The 15,290-nt window shown below is 44.8% G+C and overlaps 31 non-coding genes across 31 annotated transcripts; all 31 read right to left on the bottom strand.

The window, feature by feature from the left end:
- Positions 1 to 712: 712 nt before the first annotated feature.
- trnas-cga (transfer RNA serine (anticodon CGA)) lies at positions 713 to 794 on the bottom strand. Its single transcript has one exon. It is a non-coding gene; the product is annotated as a tRNA-Ser (tRNA).
- Positions 795 to 2,118: 1,324 nt separating this feature from the next.
- trnas-uga (transfer RNA serine (anticodon UGA)) lies at positions 2,119 to 2,200 on the bottom strand. Its single transcript has one exon. It is a non-coding gene; the product is annotated as a tRNA-Ser (tRNA).
- Positions 2,201 to 2,376: 176 nt separating this feature from the next.
- Positions 2,377 to 2,458, bottom strand: trnas-uga (transfer RNA serine (anticodon UGA)). The gene has a single exon. It is a non-coding gene; the product is annotated as a tRNA-Ser (tRNA).
- Positions 2,459 to 2,687: 229 nt separating this feature from the next.
- trnas-uga (transfer RNA serine (anticodon UGA)) lies at positions 2,688 to 2,769 on the bottom strand. Its single transcript has one exon. It is a non-coding gene; the product is annotated as a tRNA-Ser (tRNA).
- A 229-nt stretch (positions 2,770 to 2,998) lies between these two features.
- trnas-uga (transfer RNA serine (anticodon UGA)) lies at positions 2,999 to 3,080 on the bottom strand. Its single transcript has one exon. It is a non-coding gene; the product is annotated as a tRNA-Ser (tRNA).
- Positions 3,081 to 3,636: 556 nt separating this feature from the next.
- Positions 3,637 to 3,718, bottom strand: trnas-uga (transfer RNA serine (anticodon UGA)). The gene has a single exon. It is a non-coding gene; the product is annotated as a tRNA-Ser (tRNA).
- A 176-nt stretch (positions 3,719 to 3,894) lies between these two features.
- trnas-uga (transfer RNA serine (anticodon UGA)) lies at positions 3,895 to 3,976 on the bottom strand. Its single transcript has one exon. It is a non-coding gene; the product is annotated as a tRNA-Ser (tRNA).
- A 176-nt stretch (positions 3,977 to 4,152) lies between these two features.
- trnas-cga (transfer RNA serine (anticodon CGA)) lies at positions 4,153 to 4,234 on the bottom strand. The gene has a single exon. It is a non-coding gene; the product is annotated as a tRNA-Ser (tRNA).
- Positions 4,235 to 4,598: 364 nt separating this feature from the next.
- trnas-uga (transfer RNA serine (anticodon UGA)) lies at positions 4,599 to 4,680 on the bottom strand. Its single transcript has one exon. It is a non-coding gene; the product is annotated as a tRNA-Ser (tRNA).
- A 434-nt stretch (positions 4,681 to 5,114) lies between these two features.
- Positions 5,115 to 5,196, bottom strand: trnas-uga (transfer RNA serine (anticodon UGA)). Its single transcript has one exon. It is a non-coding gene; the product is annotated as a tRNA-Ser (tRNA).
- Positions 5,197 to 5,372: 176 nt separating this feature from the next.
- Positions 5,373 to 5,454, bottom strand: trnas-uga (transfer RNA serine (anticodon UGA)). The gene has a single exon. It is a non-coding gene; the product is annotated as a tRNA-Ser (tRNA).
- A 623-nt stretch (positions 5,455 to 6,077) lies between these two features.
- trnas-uga (transfer RNA serine (anticodon UGA)) lies at positions 6,078 to 6,159 on the bottom strand. Its single transcript has one exon. It is a non-coding gene; the product is annotated as a tRNA-Ser (tRNA).
- Positions 6,160 to 7,109: 950 nt separating this feature from the next.
- On the bottom strand, positions 7,110 to 7,191 carry trnas-uga (transfer RNA serine (anticodon UGA)). Its single transcript has one exon. It is a non-coding gene; the product is annotated as a tRNA-Ser (tRNA).
- A 176-nt stretch (positions 7,192 to 7,367) lies between these two features.
- trnas-uga (transfer RNA serine (anticodon UGA)) lies at positions 7,368 to 7,449 on the bottom strand. The gene has a single exon. It is a non-coding gene; the product is annotated as a tRNA-Ser (tRNA).
- Positions 7,450 to 7,814: 365 nt separating this feature from the next.
- Positions 7,815 to 7,896, bottom strand: trnas-uga (transfer RNA serine (anticodon UGA)). Its single transcript has one exon. It is a non-coding gene; the product is annotated as a tRNA-Ser (tRNA).
- A 692-nt stretch (positions 7,897 to 8,588) lies between these two features.
- Positions 8,589 to 8,670, bottom strand: trnas-uga (transfer RNA serine (anticodon UGA)). Its single transcript has one exon. It is a non-coding gene; the product is annotated as a tRNA-Ser (tRNA).
- Positions 8,671 to 8,846: 176 nt separating this feature from the next.
- Positions 8,847 to 8,928, bottom strand: trnas-cga (transfer RNA serine (anticodon CGA)). Its single transcript has one exon. It is a non-coding gene; the product is annotated as a tRNA-Ser (tRNA).
- Positions 8,929 to 9,292: 364 nt separating this feature from the next.
- On the bottom strand, positions 9,293 to 9,374 carry trnas-uga (transfer RNA serine (anticodon UGA)). Its single transcript has one exon. It is a non-coding gene; the product is annotated as a tRNA-Ser (tRNA).
- A 176-nt stretch (positions 9,375 to 9,550) lies between these two features.
- On the bottom strand, positions 9,551 to 9,632 carry trnas-uga (transfer RNA serine (anticodon UGA)). Its single transcript has one exon. It is a non-coding gene; the product is annotated as a tRNA-Ser (tRNA).
- Positions 9,633 to 10,255: 623 nt separating this feature from the next.
- On the bottom strand, positions 10,256 to 10,337 carry trnas-uga (transfer RNA serine (anticodon UGA)). The gene has a single exon. It is a non-coding gene; the product is annotated as a tRNA-Ser (tRNA).
- A 176-nt stretch (positions 10,338 to 10,513) lies between these two features.
- Positions 10,514 to 10,595, bottom strand: trnas-uga (transfer RNA serine (anticodon UGA)). The gene has a single exon. It is a non-coding gene; the product is annotated as a tRNA-Ser (tRNA).
- Positions 10,596 to 10,771: 176 nt separating this feature from the next.
- Positions 10,772 to 10,853, bottom strand: trnas-uga (transfer RNA serine (anticodon UGA)). Its single transcript has one exon. It is a non-coding gene; the product is annotated as a tRNA-Ser (tRNA).
- Positions 10,854 to 11,029: 176 nt separating this feature from the next.
- trnas-uga (transfer RNA serine (anticodon UGA)) lies at positions 11,030 to 11,111 on the bottom strand. The gene has a single exon. It is a non-coding gene; the product is annotated as a tRNA-Ser (tRNA).
- Positions 11,112 to 11,287: 176 nt separating this feature from the next.
- On the bottom strand, positions 11,288 to 11,369 carry trnas-cga (transfer RNA serine (anticodon CGA)). Its single transcript has one exon. It is a non-coding gene; the product is annotated as a tRNA-Ser (tRNA).
- A 431-nt stretch (positions 11,370 to 11,800) lies between these two features.
- trnas-uga (transfer RNA serine (anticodon UGA)) lies at positions 11,801 to 11,882 on the bottom strand. The gene has a single exon. It is a non-coding gene; the product is annotated as a tRNA-Ser (tRNA).
- Positions 11,883 to 12,247: 365 nt separating this feature from the next.
- On the bottom strand, positions 12,248 to 12,329 carry trnas-uga (transfer RNA serine (anticodon UGA)). Its single transcript has one exon. It is a non-coding gene; the product is annotated as a tRNA-Ser (tRNA).
- Positions 12,330 to 12,763: 434 nt separating this feature from the next.
- Positions 12,764 to 12,845, bottom strand: trnas-uga (transfer RNA serine (anticodon UGA)). Its single transcript has one exon. It is a non-coding gene; the product is annotated as a tRNA-Ser (tRNA).
- A 176-nt stretch (positions 12,846 to 13,021) lies between these two features.
- Positions 13,022 to 13,103, bottom strand: trnas-cga (transfer RNA serine (anticodon CGA)). The gene has a single exon. It is a non-coding gene; the product is annotated as a tRNA-Ser (tRNA).
- Positions 13,104 to 13,721: 618 nt separating this feature from the next.
- trnas-uga (transfer RNA serine (anticodon UGA)) lies at positions 13,722 to 13,803 on the bottom strand. The gene has a single exon. It is a non-coding gene; the product is annotated as a tRNA-Ser (tRNA).
- A 176-nt stretch (positions 13,804 to 13,979) lies between these two features.
- Positions 13,980 to 14,061, bottom strand: trnas-cga (transfer RNA serine (anticodon CGA)). Its single transcript has one exon. It is a non-coding gene; the product is annotated as a tRNA-Ser (tRNA).
- A 364-nt stretch (positions 14,062 to 14,425) lies between these two features.
- Positions 14,426 to 14,507, bottom strand: trnas-uga (transfer RNA serine (anticodon UGA)). Its single transcript has one exon. It is a non-coding gene; the product is annotated as a tRNA-Ser (tRNA).
- Between the last annotated feature and the right edge of the window lie 783 nt (positions 14,508 to 15,290).

Raw genomic sequence — 15,290 nt, 5'->3', positions numbered from 1 at the left:
TTTTTTGCGTAATTAATTAACGCGTTAAAGTCACGTAATTAACGCATTAAAGTCACATAATTAATTAATCTTAATTAACGCGTTAAAGTCCCGGTCCTAATAGAAATATTTTCTAAATATAGAAAATATATTGAATGTCATGCACCATCTGATTTTGGCTATTGTTAATCAACCTCTGTAAACATATGCAGGAGCTTGCTTAACTCACAAAAAATACTTTGTTTCAATAAACATACATGAAATAATTCAGTTTTGTTTGTATATCAATGTATTTTAATATATGAATCTATATATAGCAATAGGTTGTCCATCCATATATTGCTATATATTTTCAAATATATGAGGAAGTTTCTGATACATTGAAATATATTTTCTAATGTATTGCAATATAAATTCTAGTATATTGCAATATATTTTTGTTTCGTAAGGGATGCTTGAAGCAAACAAAGCATCACATAATCGGCAGAGTTCGAACCTGCACGGGGAGACCCCAATGGATTTCAAGTCCATCGCCTTAACCTCTCGGCCACGACTACCACATTTAGCAAGCAGCATGCTATTTTTTGGCTTGATGTGAAGGGTAGAGGTCACCAGGTACAAAGCATCCAGCTACAAAATTTAGATGTGTGCTGCATCTGAAGTTAGAGAAGACAATGAGCTCAAACAAAGCTCCTGAAAGAAAAAATGCTTGTAGCAAACAGACAAACCACCACGTAGTCGGCAGGGTTCGAACCTGCGCAGGGAAACCCCAATGGATTTCGAGTCCATCGCCTTAACCTCTCGGCCACGTCTACCCCATTTAGTGAGCAGCATGCTATTTTTTGGCTGGATGTGTAGGCTAGAGTTCACCAGGTACAATGCACCCAGCTATAAAATCTAGATGTGTGCTGCACCTGAAGATAGAGTAGACAGCAGGGTTTTAACCTGCGCAGGTAAAACCCAATGGATTTCAAGTCAATCACCTTAACCTCTTGGCCACAACATTGTCATTCAGAAAGTAGGATGCTATTTTCTAGACTGGATGTGAAGGGTACAGTACACCAGGAAAAATTAACCCAGCTGGAAGTTCTAGATGTGTGCTGAATCTGATGTTAGAGATGAAAATGTGCTTAAACAAAGTTGCTTCCCGACCTAACACTTGAAGCAAACAAAGCATCACATAGTCAGCAGGGTTCGAACCTGCGTGGGTAGAGCCCAATGGATTTCAAGTCCATCGCCTTAACCTCTCGGCCACGACTATCCCATTTAGCGAGCAGCATGCTATTTTTTGGCTTGATGTGAAGGGTAGAGGTCACCAGGTACAAAGCATCCAGCTACAAAATTTAGATGTTTTCTGCATATGAAGTTAGAGAAGACAATGAGCTCAAACAAAGCTCCTGAAAGAAAAAATGCTTGTAGCAAACAGACAAACCACCACGTAGTCGGCAGGGTTCGAACCTGCGCAGGGAAACCCCAATGGATTTCAAGCCAATCACCTTAACCTCTTGGCCACAACAATGTGATTCAGAAAGTAGGATGCTATTTTCTAGACTGGATGTGAAGGGTACAGTACACCAGGAAAAATTAACCCAGCTGGAAAATCTAGATGTGTGCTGAATCTGAAGTTAGAGATGAAAATGTGCTTAAACAAAGTTGCTTCACGACCTAACGCTTGAAGCAAACAAAGCATCACATAGTCAGCAGGGTTCGAACCTGCGCGGGTAGAGCCCTAAGGATTTCAAGAATATCGCCTTAACCTCTCGGCCACGAGTATCCCATTTAGCGAGCAGCATGCTATTTTTTTGGCTGGATGTGAAGGGTAGAGTACACCAGGTACAATGCAAACAGCTACAAAATCTAGATGTGTGCTGCACCTGAAGATAGAGTAGACAGCAGGGTTTTAAGCTGCGCAGGTAAAACCCAATGGATTTCAAGTCAATCACCTTAACCTCTTGGCCACAACAATGTGATTCAGAAAGTAGGATGCTATTTTCTAGACTGGATGTGAAGGGTACAGTACACCAGGAAAAATTAACCCAGCTGGAAAATCTAGATGTGTGCTGAATCTGAAGTTAGAGATGAAAATGTGCTCAAACAAAGTTGCTTCACGACCTAATGCTTGAAGCAAACAAAGCATCACGTAGTCGGCAGGGATCGAACCAGCGCGGGGAGACCCCAATGGATTTCAAGTCCATCGCCTTAACCTCTCGGCCACGACTACCCCGTTTAGTGAGCAGCATGCTATTTTTTGGCTGAATGTGTAGGGTAGAGTACACCAGGTAGAATGCATCCAGCTACAAGATCTGGATGTGTGCTGCACCTGAAGTTAGAGAAGACATTGAACTCAAACATAGCTTCTCAAAGACACAATACTTGGACGAAACAGACAAAGTATCACGTAGTCGGCAGGGTTCGAACCTGCGCGGGGAGACCCCAATGGATTTCAAGTCCATCGCCTTAACCTCTCGGCCACGACTACCACATTTGGTAAGCAGCATGCTATTTTTTGGCTGGATGTGTAGGGTAGAGTACACCAGGTACAAAGCATCCAGCTACAAAATTTAGATGTGGATGTGAAGGGTACAGTACACCAGGAAAAATTAACCCAGCTGGAAATTTTAGATGTGTGCTGAATCTGAAGTTAGAGATGAAAATGTGCTCAAACAAAGTTGCTTCACGACCTAATGCCTGAAGCAAACAAAGCATCACGTAGTCGGCAGGGTTCGAACCTGCGTGGGGAGACCCCAATGGATTTCAAGTCCATCGCCTTAACCTCTCGGCCACGACTACCACATTCAACGAGCAGCATGCTATTTCTTGGCTGGATGTGTAGGGTAGAGTACACCAGGTACAAAGCATCCAGCTACAAAATTTAGATGTGGGTGTGAAGGGTACAGTACACCAGGAAAAATTAAACCAGCTGGAAATTCTAGATGTGTGCTGAATCTGAAGTTAGAGATGAAAATGTGCTCAAACAAAGTTGCTTCACGACCTAATGCCTGAAGCAAACAAAGCATCACGTAGTCAGCAGGGTTCGAACCTGCGCGGGGAGACCCCAATGGATTTCAAGTCCATCGCCTTAACCTCTCGGCCACGACTACCACATTCAACGAGCAGCATGCTATTTTTTGGCTTGATGTGAAGGGTAGAGGTCACCAGGTACAATGCAAACAGCTACAAAATCTAGATGTGTGCTGCACCTGAAGATAGAGTAGACAGCAGGGTTTTAACCTGCGCAGGTAAAACCCAATGGATTTCAAGTCCATCGCCTTAACCTCTCGGCCATGACTATCCCAATTAGCGAGCAGCATGCTATTTTTTTGGCTGGATGTGAAGGGTAGAGTACACCAGGTACAATGCAAACAGCTACAAAATCTAGATGTGTGCTGCACCTGAAGATAGAGTAGACAGCAGGGTTTTAACCTGCGCAGGTAAAACCCAATGGATTTCAAGTCAATCACCTTAACCTCTTGGCCACAACAATGTGATTCAGAAAGTAGGATGCTATTTTCTAGACTGGATGTGAAGGGTAGAGTACACCAGGAAAAATTAACCCAGCTGGAAAATCTAAATGTGTGCTGAATCTGAAGTTAGAGATGAAAATGTGCTCAAACAAAGTTGCTTCACGACCTAATGCTTGAAGCAAACAAAGCATCACGTAGTCGGCAGGGTTCGAACCTGCGTGGGGAGACCCCAATGGATTTCAAGTCCATCGCCTTAACCTCTCGGCCACGACTACCCCGTTTAGTGAGCAGCATGCTATTTTTTGGCTGAATGTGTAGGGTAGAGTACACCAGGTAGAATGCATCCAGCTACAAAATCTGGATGTGTGCTGCACCTGAAGTTAGAGAAGACATTGAACTCAAACAAAGCTTCTCAAAGACACAATACTTGGAGGAAACAGACAAAGTATCATGTAGTCGGCAGGGTTCGAACCTGCGCGGGGAGACCCCAATGGATTTCAAGTCCATCGCCTTAACCTCTCGGCCACGACTACCCCATTTAGCGAGCAGCATGCTATTTTTTGGCTTGATGTGAAGGGTAGAGGTCACCAGATACAAAGCATCCAGCTACAAAATTTAGATGTGTGCTGCATCTAAAGTTAGAGAAGACAATGAGCTCAAACAAAGCTCCTGAAAGAAAAAATGCTTGTAGCAAACAGACAAACCACCACGTAGTCGGCAGGGTTCGAACCTGCGCAGGGAAACCCCAATGGATTTCGAGTCCATCGCCTTAACCTCTCGGCCACGACTACCCCATTTAGTGAGCAGCATGCTATTTTTTGGCTGGATGTGTAGGCTAGAGTTCACCAGGTACAATGCACCCAGCTATAAAATCTAGATGTGTGCTGCACCTGAAGATAGAGTAGACAGCAGGGTTTTAACCTGCGCAGGTAAAACCCAATGGATTTCAAGTCAATCACCTTAACCTCATGGCCACAACAATGTCATTTAGAAAGTAGGATGCTCTTTTCTAGACTGGATGTGAAGGGTACAGTTCACCAGGAAAAATTAACCCAGCTGGAAATTCTAGATGTGTGCTGAATCTGAAGTTAGAGATGAAAATGTGCTTAAACAAAGTTGCTTCACGACCTAACGCTTGAAGCAAACAAAGCATCACGTAGTCGGCAGGGTTCGAACCTGCGCGGGGAGACCCCAATGGATTTCAAGTCCATCGCCTTAACCTCTCGGCCACGACTACCCCGTTTAGTGAGCAGCATGCTATTTTTTGGCTGAATGTGTAGGGTAGAGTACACCAGGTAGAATGCATCCAGCTACAAAATCTGGATGTGTGCTGCACCTGAAGTTAGAGAAGACATTGAACTCAAACAAAGCTTCTCAAAGACACAATACTTGGAGGAAACAGACAAAGTATCACGTAGTCGGCAGGGTTCCAACCTGCGCGGGGATACCCCAATGGATTTCAAGTCCATCGCCTTAACCTCTCGGCCACGACTACCACATTTGGTAAGCAGCATGCTATTTTTTGGCTGGATGTGTAGGGTAGAGTACACCAGGTACAAAGCATCCAGCTACAAAATTTAGATGTGTTCTACATATGAAGTTAGAGAAGATAATGAGCTCAAACAAAGCACCTGAAAGAAAAAATGCTTGTAGCAAATAGACAAACCACCACGTAGTCGGCAGGGTTTGAACCTGCGAGGGGAGACCCCAATGGATTTCAAGTCCATCGCCTTAACCTCTCGGCCACGACTACCCTATTTAGTGAGCAGCATGCTATTTTTTGGCTGGATGTGTAGGGTACAGTACACCAGGTAGAATGCATCCAGCTACAAAATCTGGATGTGTGCTGCACCTGAAGTTAGAGAAGACATTGAACTCAAACAAAGCTCCTCAAAGACACAATGCTTGGAGGAAACAGACAAAGTATCACGTAGTCGGCAGGGTTCGAACCTGCGCGGGGAGACCCCAATGGATTTCAAGTCCATCGCCTTAACCTCTCGGCCACGACTACCCCATTTAGCGAGCAGCATGCTATTTTTTGGCTTGATGTGAAGGGTAGAGGTCACCAGGTACAATGCATCCAGCTACAAAATTTAGATGTGTGCTGCATCTGAAGTTAGAGAAGACAATGAGCTCAAACAAAGCTCCTGAAAGAAAAAATGCTTGTAGCAAACAAACAAACCACCACGTAGTCGGCAGGGTTCGAACCTGCGCGGGGAGACCCCAATGGATTTCAAGTCCATCGCCTTAACCTCTCGGCCATGACTATCCCAATTAGTGAGCAGCATGCTATTTTTTTGGCTGGATGTGAAGGGTAGAGTACACCAGGTACAATGCAAACAGCTACAAAATCTAGATGTGTGCTGCACCTGAAGATAGAGTAGACAGCAGGGTTTTAACCTGCGCAGGTAAAACCCAATGGATTTCAAGTCAATCACCTTAACCTCTTGGCCACAACAATGTGATTCAGAAAGTAGGATGCTATTTTCTAGACTGGATGTGAAGGGTACAGTACACCAGGAAAAATTAACCCAGCTGGAAAATCTAGATGTGTGCTGAATCTGAAGTTAGAGATGAAAATGTGCTCAAACAAAGTTGCTTCACGACCTAATGCTTGAAGCAAACAAAGCATCACATAGTCGGCAGGGTTCGAACCTGCGCGGGGTGACCCCAATGGATTTCAAGTCCATCGCCTTAACCTCTCGGCCACAACTACCCCGTTTAGTGAGCAGCATGCTATTTTTTGTCTGAATGTGTAGGGTAGAGTACACCAGATAGAATGCATCCAGCTACAAAATCTGGATGTGTGCTGCACCTGAAGTTAGAGAAGACATTGAACTCAAACAAAGCTTCTCAAAGACACAATACTTGGAGGAAACAGACAAAGTATCACGTAGTCGGCACGGTTCGAACCTGCGCGGGGAGACCCCAATGGATTTCAAGTCCATCGCCTTAACCTCTCGGCCACGACTACCACATTTGGTAAGCAGCATGCTATTTTTTGGCTGGATGTGTAGGGTAGAGTACACCAGGTACAAAGCATCCAGTTACAAAATTTAGATGTGTTCTGCATATGAAGTTAGAGAAGATAATGAGCTCAAACAAAGCACCTGAAAGAAAAAATGCTTGTAGCAAACAGACAAACCACCACTTAGTCGGCAGGGTTCGAACCTGCGTGGGGAGACCCCAATGGATTTCAAGTCCATCGCCTTAACCTCTCGGCCACAACTACCCCGTTTAGTGAGCAGCATGCTATTTTTTGGCTGAATGTGTAGGGTAGAGTACACCAGATAGAATGCATCCAGCTACAAAATCTGGATGTGTGCTGCACCTGAAGTTAGAGAAGACATTGAACTCAAACAAAGCTTCTCAAAGACACAATACTTGGAGGAAACAGACAAAGTATCACGTAGTCGGCACGGTTCGAACCTGCGCGGGGAGACCCCAATGGATTTCAAGTCCATCGCCTTAACCTCTCGGCCACGACTACCCCATTTAGCGAGCAGCATGCTATTTTTTGGCTTGATGTGAAGGGTAGAGGTCACCAGATACAAAGCATCCAGCTTCAAAATTTAGATGTGTGCTGCATCTAAAGTTAGAGAAGACAATGAGCTCAAACAAAGCTCCTGAAAGAAAAAATGCTTGTAGCAAACAGACAAACCACCACGTAGTCGGCAGGGTTCGAACCTGCGCAGGGAAACCCCAATGGATTTCAAGTCCATCGCCTTAACCTCTCGGCCACGACTACCCCATTTAGCGAGCAGCATGCTATTTTTTGGCTTGATGTGAAGGGTAGAGGTCACCAGATACAAAGCATCCAGCTACAAAATTTAGATGTGTGCTGCATCTAAAGTTAGAGAAGACAATGAGCTCAAACAAAGCTCCTGAAAGAAAAAATGCTTGTAGCAAACAGACAAACCACCACGTAGTCAGCAGGGTTCGAACCTGCGCGGGGAGACCCCAATGGATTTCAAGTCCATCGCCTTAACCTCTCGGCCATGACTATCCCAATTAGCGAGCAGCATGCTATTTTTTTGGCTGGATGTGAAGGGTAGAGTACACCAGGTACAATGCAAACAGCTACAAAATCTAGATGTGTGCTGCACCTGAAGATAGAGTAGACAGCAGGGTTTTAACCTGCGCAGGTAAAACCCAATGGATTTCAAGTCAATCACCTTAACCTCTTGGCCACAACAATGTGATTCAGAAAGTAGGATGCTATTTTCTAGACTGGATGTGAAGGGTACAGTACACCAGGAAAAATTAACCCAGCTGGAAAATCTAGATGTGTGCTGAATCTGAAGTTAGAGATGAAAATGTGCTCAAACAAAGTTGCTTCACGACCTAATGCTTGAAGCAAACAAAGCATCACATAGTCGGCAGGGTTCGAACCTGCGCGGGGTGACCCCAATGGATTTCAAGTCCATCGCCTTAACCTCTCGGCCACAACTACCCCGTTTAGTGAGCAGCATGCTATTTTTTGGCTGAATGTGTAGGGTAGAGTACACCAGATAGAATGCATCCAGCTACAAAATCTGGATGTGTGCTGCACCTGAAGTTAGAGAAGACATTGAACTCAAACAAAGCTTCTCAAAGACACAATACTTGGAGGAAACAGACAAAGTATCACGTAGTCGGCACGGTTCGAACCTGCGCGGGGAGACCCCAATGGATTTCAAGTCCATCGCCTTAACCTCTCGGCCACGACTACCACATTTGGTAAGCAGCATGCTATTTTTTGGCTGGATGTGTAGGGGAGAGTACACCAGGTACAAAGCATCCAGTTACAAAATTTAGATGTGTTCTGCATATGAAGTTAGAGAAGATAATGAGCTCAAACAAAGCACCTGAAAGAAAAAATGCTTGTAGCAAACAGACAAACCACCACGTAGTTGGCAGGGTTCGAACCTGCGTGGGGAGACCCCAATGGATTTCAAGTCCATCGCCTTAACCTCTCGGCCACGACTACCCCGTTTAGTGAGCAGCATGCTATTTTTTGGCTGAATGTGTAGGGTAGAGTACACCAGGTAGAATGCATCCAGCTACAAAATCTGGATGTGTGCTGCACCTGAAGTTAGAGAAGACATTGAACTCAAAAAAAGCTTCTCAAAGACACAATACTTGGAGGAAACAGACAAAGTATCACGTAGTCGGCAGGGTTCGAACCTGCGCGGGGAGACCCCAATGGATTTCAAGTCCATCGCCTTAACCTCTCGGCCACGACTACCCCATTTAGCGAGCAGCATGCTATTTTTTGGCTTGATGTGAAGGGTAGAGGTCACCAGATACAAAGCATCCAGCTACAAAATTTAGATGTGTGCTGCATCTAAAGTTAGAGAAGACAATGAGCTCAAACAAAGCTCCTGAAAGAAAAAATGCTTGTAGCAAACAGACAAACCACCACGTAGTCGGCAGGGTTCGAACCTGCGCAGGGAAACCCCAATGGATTTCGAGTCCATCGCCTTAACCTCTCGGCTACGTCTACCCCATTTAGTGAGCAGCATGCTATTTTTTGGCTGGATGTGTAGGCTAGAGTTCACCAGGTACAATGCACCCAGCTATAAAATCTAGATGTGTGCTGCACCTGAAGATAGAGTAGACAGCAGGGTTTTAACCTGCGCAGGTAAAACCCAATGGATTTCAAGTCAATCACCTTAACCTCTTGGCCACAACAATGTCATTCAGAAAGTAGGATGCTATTTTTTAGACTGGATGTGAAGGGTACAGTACACCAGGAAAAATTAACCTAGCTGGAAATTCTAGATGTGTGCTGAATCTGAAGTTAGAGATGAAAATGTGCTTAAACAAAGTTGCTTCACGACCTAACGCTTGAAGCAAACAAAGCATCACGTAGTCGGCAGGGTTCGAACCTGCGCGGGGAGACCCCAATGGATTTCAAGTCCATCGCCTTAACCTCTCGGCCACGACTACCCCGTTTAGTGAGCAGCGTGCTATTTTTTGGCTGGATGTGTAGGGTACAGTACACCAGGTAGAATGCATCCAGCTACAAAATCTGGATGTGTGCTGCACCTGAAGTTAGAGAAGACATTGAACTCAAACAAAGCTCCTCAAAGACACAATGCTTGGAGGAAACAGACAAAGTATCACGTAGTCGGCAGGGTTCGAACCTGCGCGGGGAGACCCCAATGGATTTCAAGTCCATCGCCTTAACCTCTCGGCCACGACTACCCCATTTAGCGAGCAGCATTCTATTTTTTGGCTTGATGTGAAGGGTAGAGGTCACCAGGTACAATGCATCCAGCTACAAAATTTAGATGTGTGCTGCATCTGAAGTTAGAGAAGACAATGAGCTCAAACAAAGCTCCTGAAAGAAAAAATGCTTGTAGCAAACAGACAAACCACCACGTAGTCGGCAGGGTTCGAACCTGCGCGGGGAGACCCCAATGGATTTCAAGTCCATCGCCTTAACCTCTCGGCCATGACTATCCCAATTAGCGAGCAGCATGCTATTTTTTTGGCTGGATGTGAAGGGTAGAATACACCAGGTACAATGCAAACAGCTACAAAATCTAGATGTGTGCTGCACCTGAAGATAGAGTAGACAGCAGGGTTTTAACCTGCGCAGGTAAAACCCAATGGATTTCAAGTCATTCACCTTAACCTCTTGGCCACAACAATGTGATTCAGAAAGTAGGATGCTATTTTCTAGACTGGATGTGAAGGGTACAGTACACCAGGAAAAATTAACCCAGCTGGAAAATTTAGATGTCTGCTGAATCTGAAGTTAGAGATGAAAATGTGCTCAAACAAAGTTGCTTCACGACCTAATGCTTGAAGCAAACAAAGCATCACGTAGTCGGCAGGGTTCGAACCTGCGCGGGGAGACCCCAATGGATTTCAAGTCCATCGCCTTAACCTCTCGGCCACAACTACCCCGTTTAGTGAACAGCATGCTATTTTTTGGCTGAATGTGTAGGGTAGAGTACACCAGATAGAATGCATCCAGCTACAAAATCTGGATGTGTGCTGCACCTGAAGTTAGAGAAGACATTGAACTCAAACAAAGCTTCTCAAAGACACAATACTTGGAGGAAACAGACAAAGTATCACGTAGTCGGCAGGGTTTGAACCTGCGCGGGGAGACCCCAATGGATTTCAAGTCCATCGCCTTAACCTCTCGGCCACGACTACCACATTTGGTAAGCAGCATGCTATTTTTTGGCTGGATGTGTAGGGTAGAGTACACCAGGTACAAAGCATCCAGTTACAAAATTTAGATGTGTTCTGCATATGAAGTTAGAGAAGATAATGAGCTCAAAGAAAGCACCTGAAAGAAAAAATTCTTGAAGCAAACAGACAAACCACCACGTAGTCGGCAGGGTTCGAACCTGCGCGGGGAAACCCCAATGGATTTCAAGTCCATCGCCTTAACCTCTCGGCCACGACTACCCCGTTTAGTGAGCAGCATGCTATTTTTTGGCTGAATGTGTAGGGTAGAGTACACCAGGTAGAATGCATCCAGCTACAAAATCTGGATGTGTGCTGCACCTGAAGTTAGAGAAGACATTGAACTCAAACAAAGCTTCTCAAAGACACAATACTTGGAGGAAACAGACAAAGTATCACGTAGTCGGCAGGGTTCGAACCTGCGTGGGGAGACCCCAATGGATTTCAAGTCCATCGCCTTAACCTCTCGGCCACGACTACCCCATTTAGCAAGCAGCATGCTATTTTTTGGCTTGATGTGAAGGGTAGAGGTCACCAGGTACAAAGCATCTAGCTACAAAATTTAGATGTGTGCTGCATCTAAAGTTAGAGAAGACAATGAGCTCAAACAAAGCTCCTGAAAGAAAAAATGCTTGTAGCAAACAGACAAACCACCACGTAGTCGGCAGGGTTCGAACCTGCGAAGGGAAACCCCAATGGATTTCGAGTCCATCGCCTTAACCTCTCGGCCACGACTACCCCATTTAGTGAGCAGCATGCTATTTTTTGGCTGGATGTGTAGGCTAGAGTTCACCAGGTACAATGCACCCAGCTATAAAATCTAGATGTGTGCTGAATCTGAAGTTAGAGATGAAAAAGTGCTCAAACAAAGTTGCTTCACGACCTAATGCTTGAAGCAAACAAAGCATCACGTAGTCGGCAGGGTTCGAACCTGCGTGGAGAGACCCCAATGGATTTCAAGTCCATCGCCTTAACCTCTCGGCCACGACTACCCCGTTTAGTGAGCAGCATGCTATTTTTTGGCTGAATGTGTAGGGTAGAGTACACCAGGTAGAATGCATCCAGCTACAAGATCTGGATGTGTTCTGCATATGAAGTTAGAGAAGATAATGAGCTCAAACAAAGCACCTGAAAGAAAAAAATGCTTGTAGCAAATAGACAAACCACCACGTAGTCGGCAGGGTTTGAACCTGCGCGGGGAGACCCCAATGGATTTCAAGTCCATCGCCTTAACCTCTCGGCCACGACTACCCCATTTAGCGAACAGCATGCTATTTTTTTGGCTGGATGTGAAGGGTAGAGTACACCAGGTACAATGCAAACAGCTACAAAATCTAGATGTGTGCTGCACCTGAAGATAGAGTAGACAGCAGGGTTTTAACCTGCGCAGGTAAAACCCAATGGATTTCAAGTCAATCACCTTAACCTCTTGGCCACAACAATGTGATTCAGAAAGTAGGATGCTATTTTCTAGACTGGATGTGAAGGGTACAGTACACCAGGAAAAATTAACCCAGCTGGAAAATCTAGATGTGTGCTGAATCTGAAATTAGAGATGAAAATGTGCTCAAACAAAGTTGCTTCACGACCTAATGCTTGAAGCAAACAAAGCATCACGTAGTCGGCAGGGTTTGAACCTGCGCGGGGAGACCCCAATGGATTTCAAGTCCATCGCCTTAACCTCTCGGCCACGACTACCCCGTTTAGTGAGCAGCATGCTATTTTTTGGCTGAATGTGTAGGGTAGAGTACACCAGGTAGAATGCATCCAGCTACAAGATCTGGATGTGTGCTGCACCTGAAGTTAGAGAAGACATTGAACTCAAACAAAGCTTCTCAAAGACACAATACTTGGAGGAAACAGACAAAGTATCACGTAGTCGGCAGGGTTCTAACCTGCGCGGGGAGACCCCAATGGAGTTCAAGTCCATCGCCTTAACCTCTAGGCCACGACTACCACATTTGGTAAGCAGCATGCTATTTTTTGGCTGGATGTGTAGGGTAGAGTACACCAGGTACAAAGCATCCAGCTACAAAATTTAGATGTGTTCTGCATATGAAGTTAGAGAAGATAATGAGCTCAAACAAAGCACCTGAAAGAAAAAATGCTTGTAGGAAACAGACAAACCACCACGTAGTCGGCAGGGTTCGAACCTGCGCGGGGTGACCCCAATGGATTTCAAGTCCATCGCCTTAACCTCTCGGCCACGACTACCCCATTTATTGAGCAGCATGCTATTTTTTGGCTGGATGTAAAGGGTGGATTACACCAGGTAGAATGGACCCGGCTACAAAATTTAGATGTGTGCTGCATCTGAAGTTAGAGAAGACAATGAGCTCAAACAAAGCTCCTGAAAGAAAAAATGCATGTAGCAAACAGACAAACCACCACGTAGTCGGCAGGGTTCGAACCTGCGCGGGGAAACCCCAATGGATTTCGAGTCCATCACCTTAACCTCTCGGCCAAGACTACCCCATTTAGTGAGCAGCATGCTATTTTTTGGCTGAATGTGTAGGCTAGAGTTCACCAGGTACAATGCACCCAGCTATAAAATCTAGATGTGTGCTGCACCTGAAGATAGAGTAGACAGCAAGGTTTTAACCTGCGCAGGTAAAACCCAATGGATTTCAAGTCAATCACCTTAACCTCTTGGCCACAACAATGTCATTCAGAAAGTAGGATGCTATTTTCTAGACTGGATGTGAAGGGTACAGTACACCAGGAAAAATTAACCCAGCTAGAATATCTAGATGTGTGCTGAATCTGAAGTTAGAGATGAAAATGTGCTCAAAAAAAGATGCTTCACGACCTAATGCTTGAAGCAAAGCATCACGTAGTCGGTAGGGTTCGAACCTGCGCGGGGTGACCCCAATGGATTTCAAGTCCATCGCCTAAACCTCTCGGCCACGACTACCCCGTTTAGTGAGCAGCATGCTATTTTTTGGCTGGATGTGTAGGGTACAATACACCAGGTAGAATGCATCCAGCTACAAAATCTGGATGTGTGCTGCACCTGAAGTTAGAGAAGACATTGAACTCAAACAAAGCTCCTCAAAGACACAATGCTTGGAGGAAACAGACAAAGTATCACGTAGTCGGCAGGGTTCGAACCTGCGCGGGGAGACCCCAATGGATTTCAAGTCCATCGCCTTAACCTCTCGGCCACGACTACACCATTTAGCGAGCAGCATGCTATTTTTTGGCTTGATGTGAAGGGTAGAGGTCACCAGGTACAAAGCATCCAGCTACAAAATTTAGATGTGTGCTGCATCTGAAGTTAGAGAAGACAATGAGCTCAAACAAAGCTCCTGAAAGAAAAAATGCTTGTAGCAAACAGACAAACCACCACGTAGTCGGCAGGGTTCGAACCTGCGCAGGGAATCCCCAATGGATTTCGAGTCCATCGCCTTAACCTCTCGGCCACGTCTACCCCATTTAGTGAGCAGCATGCTATTTTTTGGCTGGATGTGTAGGCTAGAGTTCACCAGGTACAATGCACCCAGCTATAAAATCTAGATGTGTGCTGCACCTGAAGATAGAGTAGACAGCAGGGTTTTAACCTGCGCAGGTAAAACCCAATGGATTTCAAGTCAATCACCTTAACCTCTTGGCCACAACAATGTCATTCAGAAAGTAGGATGCTATTTTCTAGACTGGATGTGAAGGGTACAGTACACCAGGAAAAATTAACCCAGCTGGAAAATCTAGATGTGTGCTGAATCTGAAGTTAGAGATGAAAATGTGCTCAAACAAAGTTGCTTCACGACCTAATGCTTGAAGCAAACAAAGCATCACGTAGTCGGCAGGGTTCGAACCTGCGCGGGGAGACCCCAATGGATTTCAAGTCCATCGCCTTAACCTCTCGGCCACGACTACCCTGTTTAGTGAGCAGCATGCTATTTTTTGGCTGGATGTGTAGGGTACAGTACACCAGGTAGAATGCATCCAGCTACAAAATCTGGATGTGTGCTGCACCTGAAGTTAGAGAAGACATTGAACTCAAACAAAGCTCCTCAAAGACACAATGCTTGGAGGAAACAGACAAAGTATCACGTAGTCGGCAGGGTTCGAACCTGCGCGGGGTGACCCCAATGGATTTCAAGTCCATCGCCTTAACCTCTCGGCCAAAAACAGGGCAAAACGGACTGCCATGGCGGGGGAAAGAAAAAAAAAGAAAAAGCGAAGGGGGGGGGGGGGGGGGGGGGGGAGAAAAAGGGAAAGAAAAAGAAAAAAAGCGGTGGAACTGGGGATTGTTTTTTTGTTACCAGTTCTCTATGCACATTTCTCTTACTAACAAACTAACTAACACATTTCTTAAATCAATATTTATACTTTTACTTAATCACAAAACACTTCCTCATATAATTTTTGTACAGCTGAAATAAAACAAACAACACGTATTTCTACTAATATGTTTTATTCAAAAGTCTTAAATCCAATCCAACATTCACATTAAATATTCCTTATTTGTATTCATCTAATTTTAAATGATAATAAATACAGCTATAATAAACAAACACAAATGCAGTTTAATAATAAAAATATATAAATAGTTACATATAATAATGATAATAAGCACTTCTAGAAATAGTTTAAGTAAATGTTATATAAATATATTGTAAATAACATATGTGTGTCTATGTGTGTGTGTGTGTGTGT

The sequence above is a fragment of the Pseudorasbora parva genome, chromosome 6, assembly GCF_024679245.1.
Source record: "Pseudorasbora parva isolate DD20220531a chromosome 6, ASM2467924v1, whole genome shotgun sequence".
Lineage (NCBI taxonomy): Eukaryota > Metazoa > Chordata > Actinopteri > Cypriniformes > Gobionidae > Pseudorasbora > Pseudorasbora parva.
This window is presented reverse-complemented; position numbering and strand designations above follow the sequence as displayed.